At 40.4% G+C, this 9,981-nt stretch overlaps 1 pseudogene; it reads right to left on the reverse strand.

The window, feature by feature from the left end:
* The window catches only part of LOC116015810, a 37,152-nt pseudogene extending 30,036 nt beyond the window's left edge, over nucleotides 1-7,116 (reverse strand).
* Nucleotides 7,117-9,981: the final 2,865 nt, after the last annotated feature.

Genomic DNA, 9,981 nt, shown 5'->3' on the forward strand with positions numbered 1-9,981 from the left:
AGATGATCTCTTGGAGCATAGTCGAGAGATCACAGCTCAGATAGACGAAGCAATCTCTGCTACTGAAATCATCTCTGATGGGCGGGATGACTTATATGAAGAAGTTTCCACTCAGTTGGCAGTGGAAGCACCCACTCTTGATGACTTCTCCAGGGTGATCAGGTGGATCAACTGGAGAACCAGTTCTTTCACTCAATTGATGAGTCAAGCAGCTGAAATGGAGGCAGAAGAGCAGTTTGCACTCCAGTGGTTGGGCATCTCCGAGATCCCAGCTCAACAACTGATGGATCTTGCCCACGAAACACGAGTAATGAAGCTGAACAGTGAAAGAACTGATAAAGGGAAGAGCATAGCAGTTGAAGCACCAGAAGTTGAAGCTGAGCCTGAAGAAGATCCTGAAACAGAAGCACGATTTCGAGAAGATATCAGGCTCGCCACTGCCATCTCCTTGGGACAGAACGTTGAGTTCACGAGAGGGCCAGGAGAGACCTCTGGGGTTGCTCACGATGATATTGCAACAGACGCAATCCCACTGTCCCAAGTCAGCAACTCTGCTCTGGACGAACAGGTAGAAGCTTCGAGAGGTGAATCCGAGACCTCTGAAGCACTTCAAGTGGCACCTAACACCGTTCTACTTTTGCCACCACCTGAGTTCACACCCTTGACCGCTACTGATGAAGCACAGACAATTCGAGAGGGTGAAGTTCCGTTGCTCACACTGCCGGGTTTTCCTACTGCTCCTGAAATAATTATCATTCCAGACTCATCGGAGCAGACTGAAATGCAGTCAAATGAGCAACATGAGCAGAATGCCCCAAGTCCTGCTGGTTCGAGGAGTACTGATGATACCATCGAAGGTGGAAACCCGGAAGCACCTGTCGACACTACGTCTCCAACCTCACCAGCAGATGACAAAGTTCCCAGCACTGGTTCGAGAGGTGATGCTGAGGGGGAACCTCTATTGGATGAAAACAGGGAAGCGTCCAATACCGAAGAACACTCTCTGGCTGACCCTATCTCCACAGTTGCTGAAGCTGAGGCTCCAGGTTCGAGAGGTGAGGAGCAAGAAGTGATCCATCCCTCAGGTGGAAATCGGGAAGCACCTGACATGGAGCTACCTTCGAGCTCTGAACCTTGTGTCCCTGTGGATCCTCAGACGTTAAATCGAGAGGTGGACTCGCAATTGCAAGTCATGGGTGGAAATCTGGAAGCACCCAAGTCCCCTCCGACGAAAGGTACATCTCGATCCTCATCTCCTACTTCTGACTATGATCAACAGGCCGAAGAAGTCTTCATTGGCGAAGTGCGTCAATTCATGGCTGATCAATCTCAGAAGATGGCTCAGCTCGAAAGAATACTCGCTGTGGTCCGCAATGCTGCAATGCCTGCTGATGGCACAAGTGAATCCCAAGGCCGTCATGCCGAACTTCTCGAACAGGCGATATGGGCTGAGGATGCAGCACGGAAAGCCACTGATGAAGCCGCTGTAGCTCGAGCAGAGGCTGCAAGTGCGAGGGCTGAATTAGCCGAGATACGAGCAGAGCTTCGAGCCTTCCAACATTCCAGTGAACTTCGACAGGATGTGATGAAGGCCATACTCGATGACCTGTCGAACCAAGTGCCTGCCCAACTTCAAGCAATCTTCGAAGGTATGTCCATCCTCCTCTCCCGTGCTGATGATGCCAACAAGGGGGAAAATAAAGGGAAAAAGAAGGGGGATACAACAGGCAAGAAAAGGGCAGCAAGTGAACCAGCTGGACCACCTCCAAAAATACCAAGAATCATGAGCAAAGCAGTGGAGGATGCTAAACAGGCAGAAAACCTAAGGGTCCAGCGTACACTGGAAATGGAGAGAAGGAGAGAAGAGGACAGAGAAAGAAGAAGAAAAAGACAAGAACGACAGTCAGAAGAAGAAAGGAAGATAGATCTTCTCATGACAAACTTTAAGTTTGGGAACAGAGAAGACACTGAACAAATTCTGACTCTGGAGATATTCAAGCTTCTGAAAATCACTGGGATATCTACACACAGCAATATGTCTCCAGAAGAATGCATTGCCTGGTGGAAAGATGGAGTAATTGATGGTGAGTTCGTGGGGGAAGCCTACAGGAACTACAGGCATCTAGATGTCACAGATGAATACTTAAGCCTGGTAAATCCGAAAGACCCCATCAAGACACGAGAAGCCATTAACAAGAAAAGGAAAGCCAACAAGAAGTAAGCTCTCGTGGTCCAAACTCCATCTCATTTCAATGTATTGATATCTATGTTGTTCTTGGTCTTATTTCTTTCAATCCTGTCTACTAAACTCTACTTTGTAAACATTCCCTTCTTATAATCATATATATCTTTTGCTGGGGGTGTTGCGTGAGTTATATTATTCATAGTTTAGTAGAGTATTTTGTCAAACTTACCATATGCGCTGAAAAATAAAATCCTTATTAATTCTTTCTATCAAATCAGCCATATAGAGTAAGTATAAGTGTTGGCATCATCAAAAAGGGGAAATTGTTAGGAACATCATGTAATAGGTTTTGATGATACCAACTGTTAAGTAGAAATCCCCAAGTCTCGATACATAGGCAAAACGCTGTAAGTTCGACAAGTAAACCAAGAGCGAAAATACAACCGGGTAACTTTGAGCTCAACTCGGAAAATATTTAAGCTTGAGGTAAATTTGTTTGAACATCTTAGAAGTCTCGTGTGTTGTAATCATATAGACAGATCAGAAGAAAGCATGGGACAACACTGGAGGAATAAGGGTCTGCGAGACATCAACTAAGTCTCGAGACATAAGCAGAGTTCGAGAGGTAGGACCTCTCGATACAGTTATCCAGTTCGAGACATTAACAGAGTTCGAGAGATAGACCTCTCGATATTTGAGTTCGAGACATTAAGCAATCAAGATATCAACCTTGGTCTCGATACACTAACAATTCTCCAACAAAGCTGAAGGACGGTCATACTTAAAGTCTGGAGAAGAAGAATATCATGGAGATGGAATAATGAAGAGGTGCCGAACGTGAAGATTTCAAAATGGGCGGAAATGGATGACACGTCAGATTTCCACCACAAACGGTCAAAAGGTGCACCAATGCTGAAGTGGTCTGATTCCCTACAAACAAGGAATAATGGGAATATAAAAAGAGTAACTTTTACCAAAAGACGAAAGTGGAGCATGGACTCAAGAAAGTGAACTATGGAATATTCACTACAAGACAAAGAGGTTCAAGTTACAAGATCACCACTCCATGAAATATGCTGAAAATATGCAAGACCCATGATCAGCATGGGAGACAAATTTCAAACGGAATAATTTTCCCTCCAACGGAATTATTCCTCTACTCTCATATATAAGGACGTAAAGACACAGAAGAAAAAAAAAAAGGGGAAAAGAGAGAAAAAGGAGTTAAAAAGAAAAGAAGTTCGAAATTCTTAAGAAGTGTCTGTCTAAAACGTTCAAGTGCAAGTGCTTAACTTGGAATATCATCCTGATATTCAAAATAGCGAGAAAACACATCTTAGTGTTTCAAGAGAGTTACAAAGCTTAAACTGTTATACATCCAGAAGGTGACCGAAGCTGCTCTACATCGAAGTTGATTCAACGATAGCTTGTGGTCAGATTGGAGTCTGTTACATTCAACTGTGACAACCAAAAACACCTTGCTTTGGATTAAGCAAGAGAGGTGGAGTAACCTGGCAGCTGTCCGAGTGAAAGAAACCTGAGGCTTGACGCGGGCTTGGTGATCAAAGGTCAAGTGCTCGAGAGGTGGAGTAGCTGGAAGCGGGGAGAAAGACCTTGGAGAGGCGGAGTAACCTGGGAGCTGTCTTGTGAAGAACCTGAGGCTTGACGCGGGCTTGGTGATCAAAGGTCAAGTGCTCGAGAGGTGGAGTAACAAGAAGCGGGGCGAAAAACCTGAGGCTTGAGGCGGGCTTCGTGATCAAAGCTCAAGCGCTCGATATTGTACTAAATAAGGGAAGTTTTTAGTGCAATCCTTCCAGGGAGTTTCTGGAAGAAGAGTGGACGTAGGCGGGTTGGCCGAACCACTTAAAAATCTTTCTTGCATTTACTTACTGTTTTTATCTCTCGCTAACCTCTCGATTGCACTGCATATAAACGCACTTCTCGAACTAACTCGAACTCGTGCTAACTAAAAGGGGATAACATTTCCGCTGCGCATAAAACTTTGTCTTCACCTCGTGAGGTATCGAACCTAAACATCCTAAGTTCAATACACACGAGAGAGGTTGAAAAGATTTGCAAAAACTTATACAAGTCTATTCACCCCCCCCTCTAGACTTGTACCCCATCCCCTTTGGACCAACAGTTTTTGCAACCGGCTATAGTGAGCATGTGTCGAACACCATCCGTGTGACACATGGTCATGATATTGTGCCTCATTTGCCCCCTTATTTTAGTCTTTTTCCTTCAAAGACATACCATCATTTCCCAAGAGAGGTAATGCCAAGGTTTTCCCTCCTATGAATCTTCTATTCTTGATAGTAAACCAGTTGAAGTTTAGTCAGCTTAGCTGGGAACACGACATAGGATATATTGACAAATGACAAGTTACTTGTGGTATATATAGATGATGAATGTGCATGGACCTAAACAAGTTTTGACAATATCTGATATCTGATTATCCTCATCATACCTGGTTTACTTATGAGATTCCCGAAATTGTAGGTTTGGCTTTATAACATTGGTTTGGGAAGTCTAGTTTATACAATAGAGAAGGTTTGTGATGGTTCCGGGGAAGACCCAAATTGCAGCAGGTAATGCTTCTCTTTCATGTGCTATAGGTCTACAATACCACCAGTCACCCAAAATTCATGCAGGAATTTATTTTTTCCCTGCACATCTTGTGTAATGAACTTTCAGGTCAGTGGCTGGAAATAGCATTTCAGATCATCTAACATACTATGGAGGAGATCACGTTGATAGTTTCAAGACTTTGATTTTGCTAGACTTCAAAACTCAATCAAACTAGGTGTTATGTAATTGTTGATGATAATAGTGTTAGACTTTGATTTTGCTAGAAGTTGATGGGTTTCAGACTTTTGTTATGTAATTGTAATTTTGATTTTATAGTATTGTGTTTTAATGATATATATTATTGTATTAAAGTGTGAGTTAAAGTATTGTGTTAGTATAATAGTGTTAGATATAGTGTGTTGATATGGATTTTAAGCTTTAACATGTAAATTTAAAAAAACAAGAGGTTTTTTTTTTCATAAAAAAATAGGAGTTTTAATTAAAATAAATTAAATATTTTTTTTAAAAAAATATAATTAGCAACGGAAATATCCGTTGCTATTCCCTTTCAAATTCGTCACCAGATCTTCAAATTAAGAAATTAACGACGGATTTTTTCTTGATCTAGCGACGGACTTTCCGTTACTAGATTTAGCAACGGATTTTGTTGTAGTTATTCTCTCACAAATTTTATCATCAAATTCGTCGCTAGAATAAATTTAGCGACGGAAATATTCGTCGCTAAAAACGCATTTTTTTGTAGTGATACTCCACATGTGGGAACCAACATCCAGCATATACTCCACTACCTCTTTCCTCAACGGTGGCTCAGCCCTACTCAACCTCATCGATACAATCTGAGTGGCCTGGTACCTCAAGCTGTCGAGCTGAATAACAGTTAAGGGATGGATATAATGCATTTTGGGCAAAAGGGGTTGTGAGTACATATGCATCATATTAAGCAACGGAGTTTTTTCCGCTTTTGGTCTTATGACTTTAGTGTCTCCGTCAATTTAGGTACACGACTTTCATTCCTGACATAAGTAGTGCTTGACTTTAACTTTTTTGCCACTTTTAGTCCTTGACTTTGATTTTTTTTCTACTTTTAGTCCTTTCGGCCATTTGAGCGACAACTTTTAATCGAAATCAACAAACTGTTGTGCCATTAAGGGTAAATAACGTTTAATGTATTTAGGAATTTATGAATAGACAATTTTATCCTTAATGGCATAATAGTTTGTTGATTCTGATTAAAAGTTGTCGCTTAAAAAGCGAAGTAAAACAAGCAAATAACGTTTCTTTTTCCTATTTTTTTCTCTGATTTTATTTATAAATATATTTAGGGCTTTATCCAAAGACACTTTTACCTTAATAGCACAATAGTTTGTTGATTTCAATTAAAAGTTGTCGCTCTGATGGCCAATAGGACTAAAAGTGGAAAACAAATCAAAGTCAAGGACTAAAAGTGGAAAAAAAATCAAAGTCAAACACTACTTATGTCATGAATGAAAGTCGTGTACCTAAATTGACGGAAGCACTAAAGTCATAGGATCAAAAGTGGAAAAAACTCTTAAGCAAGGAAGAGCAAGAAAACCTAACAGCCAATTGAATTTCACCCATCTTCTTTACCCCAGTGGGATGCAAAACCAGAAGGGGGTAAGAATGTGTGTAAACACGATCTGTCTCCAGAGTAGAGAGGCGAATCCTGACCTTTCCAATTCTCGAGTCCCTTGACCCAGCAGATTTGTCTCCTCCCTGCAGATGACAGTTATCAAACACGCCAATAGTTATAACAGTACAAGGATCAAATACCTCCCAAGTGTATTGTTCATACCATTTTGGAGCAAAACTGTCAATTATTATCCTTGTTCGGACCCACTTCTGTCCATATTTGGCTACACAGTAAGCATCTGTTGTTGCCCGTCCATCTTTTGTCTTCATAGGTGAAAGTCCACCAGCACTAATAATACCCACTTCAAGAACACCGATATTAGATTTCCATAGCTGCTTTGTACAGATACTTAGGGTTTAGGTTTTGGGTTTTTTTTTTTTTTTGAGTAAACTCTGATCTGTACAAATCATCACATATGTACGTTACATTTATTACTAAGTATCTATACAAGTATCTATATAGAGTACTAATGAAGTTCAAACTAGTCTAATTAATCAAATCTCCTCCGCTTAGCAAGATTTCAGGGATGTTCCCGATTAAAATTAGGAACATCCTCAGCTTCTTCACATGTGATGGACAGCCTCTCAAGCTCGGGATCAGTCAAATCAGCTTTGAATTGAACTTTTATAAGTACAAAGTTTTCCAAATCAATTGAATTGCAGTTCAAAAGATATTTGGTTGGTACCATGTGGAGTAACGGTATTCCCACTAGACCCAACATGTTTTCTTTTTATTTCGGTAATGCCATTTGTATGCTTTCAGTTCCAAAAAGTTTCCTGCTAACATGAGAGATTTCTACTTGAGTAAATGAACCTAACAAATCTCCATACAGTAGTGTTAATTGCCCCATTTCTTCAAATACTCTGAGTCTCTGATATGAAATTGGAATGTATACAGTATACATAACTTTTTATAAGGCATACATAATTAGATTAAGGGAAATTGTGATTTTAGTCATTCAATTTAATCATGTAAACATAGTTGACTCATTCTCTCAATTATTATAGTCTCGATCTACATTTAGTTATTAAATTATAATTCCAGTGACAAATATAATCTTTCATAATAACAAAATTTGTTAAATATTAATGGTGTTCCTCAATTGTAAAGAAAAATGAGAAGATTGAAAAATTATAAAAGTATGTAATAACTTTGTGGAGTCAGATCTTTGAGGAGGAAATTTTGATATTTAATAAATTCTGTCATGATAGATAATTATATTTGTTATTGAGATGATAATTGATGGGCTAAATGTGGAGATCGTAATAAGTCAAGGAAGTCAGTTGTTTTCTCATAATTGATGGTTAAAAACATCATTTTTCACTCAGATTAAACATTAATGCTTCAAACACCACAATATTAATCTTAAGATCATTGTATATAATACACGGAATTCTATGTGGATGAACTAATTTAACTCTATGCTAAAAGAAATAATTGTTGTATTTAACTGTGTATCTAATTTTGGCATAATAACGATAAGTACTCACACCCAATGAAAAGGTACACTCTAAAAAAAAATAATAACAAATTATCAAATAGAAATGCAATAATAATTTTTTTAAAAAAATAATGTTTCTCTGTTATTATACTATATACAAAGTAGTGTTTTACCCGTGCGGTGCACGAATTTTTTTTATTATTATTATGAATTTAAATAAAAAAATTTTAAAAATAAATTTAAAAATATAAATATATTAAAATGTACAATATAATAATATAGTTGAATATTCATATATTTGGTCAAATATCTATTATCATAGCATACAAAATTAAAATTTTGTATGATTAATATAATCTCTAATCATGTACATATTTATATAGAAAAATTTAAATAATTAAATTGAATTATTCCTAATAGTATTTCATATATATTATAATTCTAACAATATATAATTATAAGAATTTGACAGTGTAATTGGGTACCCGACCCGGAACCGTCAAACTACTCAAGACACCTCACTCCTCAGCATCAATGCGCAACGGTCCAACTCCTCAGCATTGATGGCCAACGTTCAGCTCCTCAGCATTGATGACAGACGTTCAGCTCCTCAGCATTCAACACCTCGGGTATTGATGTCCAACGGTCACTGAACTGAAAGGAATAAAGAGGCTCACAACCACATAGTGGGGGGGGGGCTTCGGACACTTCTTACACTTCTTACTAGACAATAGATATTACATTCACTTGTACACTGAGCACTACGCTCAATACTGTTCTCAAGTACTCAAACATTGTATTCAGATACTCAATAATACTCAGATTACATACCCGGTAACGCATTATTACCGTCATTGGTGCTTTCATTGAGAGCCGAGATCAGATCTCAGGCTAAAATCACAAAATCAAAAAACCACTCAGTTCATCTCATCACTATCAATGGTATCTGGATCCAGCAGCTCGCACACACCTAGTCAGATGAACAAGGGTCACGCCCACCCCTCCGGTGATCTTCGTAGTAACCATGGAGGTGACCTTCGCAGCCAACTCAACAACAACAACCGCAGAGAAGGTGACCTCCGTACCCAACTCAACGACAACCATAGTGGTGGCCGTACTCCCCTCCCAGCAACTGCTGCTCCCGCCCAGGTGGTGGACCTTCAGGCAGCAGCGCAGGTCATCCAACAGGCGGCGGCGACGATGGCCCAACTAGTCGCAGAAATGCAAGGCCAGATCTTACCGCCACCACCCCCTCTGGAGGAAGAAGTGCAATCTCCGAGGCAAAACAGAACTCAGGGGGTGCAAGGATCCTCCAATAGAGGTCCCCGAGCCCAAGCAGGAAAGACAGTAACCAAACGACCATCCGGAGAAAGGATGGGCGAATCTGGTGGATTGGCTCCGCGTCACTCCACTAGACACAAAACACCACAGGAAGGCCTGGTGGAAAGACTCCAAAGGCGGATAGATGATTTGAAAAAAAAAGTAGAAGCAAGAGAACACTCACCAGAACCGGAGGTAAGAATGGCCGCTCCATTCTCTCCTGACATAATGGAAGTTCCTCTTCCAAAAGACTTTCAACTACCCGCCATCAAGGCCTACACTGGCACTTCAGATCCACGTACCCATATGACAAGATACAAGGCAGCCATGGTCATGATCGGGGCAAGCGATGCCATAATGTGCAGAGCATTCTTGTCCACTCTGGACGGGACTGCTCAAGATTGGTTTAACACAATCCCAGACGGATCAATTCAAACTTTCGCAGAGCTATCCAAAAGTTTCTTGTCTTATTTCTCAGGAAGTATACAACATAAGAAACCATTCTCACATCTCGGTGGGGTAAAGCAGGATAAGGGGGAAAGCCTGCGAGACTTCCTAAGCGAATGGAAAAAAGAAGTCAACAACGTATACGACTTCGATTCGAAGGCAGCGATTCTCATCTTCATCCAGGCGCTGAGGTCAGGCGATTTCCACAAACAACTGAACACCCACCACCCACGCTCTTATGAAGAACTCATGAGAACGGCCAACCGGTACGCAGACGCAGAAGAGGCTGACAGGAGAAAGAAGGATGAGGAGGAAGGACGAAAGAGTGAGCGACCTGATAAAGCA

Source organism: Ipomoea triloba, chromosome 4 (genome assembly GCF_003576645.1).
Source record: "Ipomoea triloba cultivar NCNSP0323 chromosome 4, ASM357664v1".
Taxonomy (NCBI): domain Eukaryota; kingdom Viridiplantae; phylum Streptophyta; class Magnoliopsida; order Solanales; family Convolvulaceae; genus Ipomoea; species Ipomoea triloba.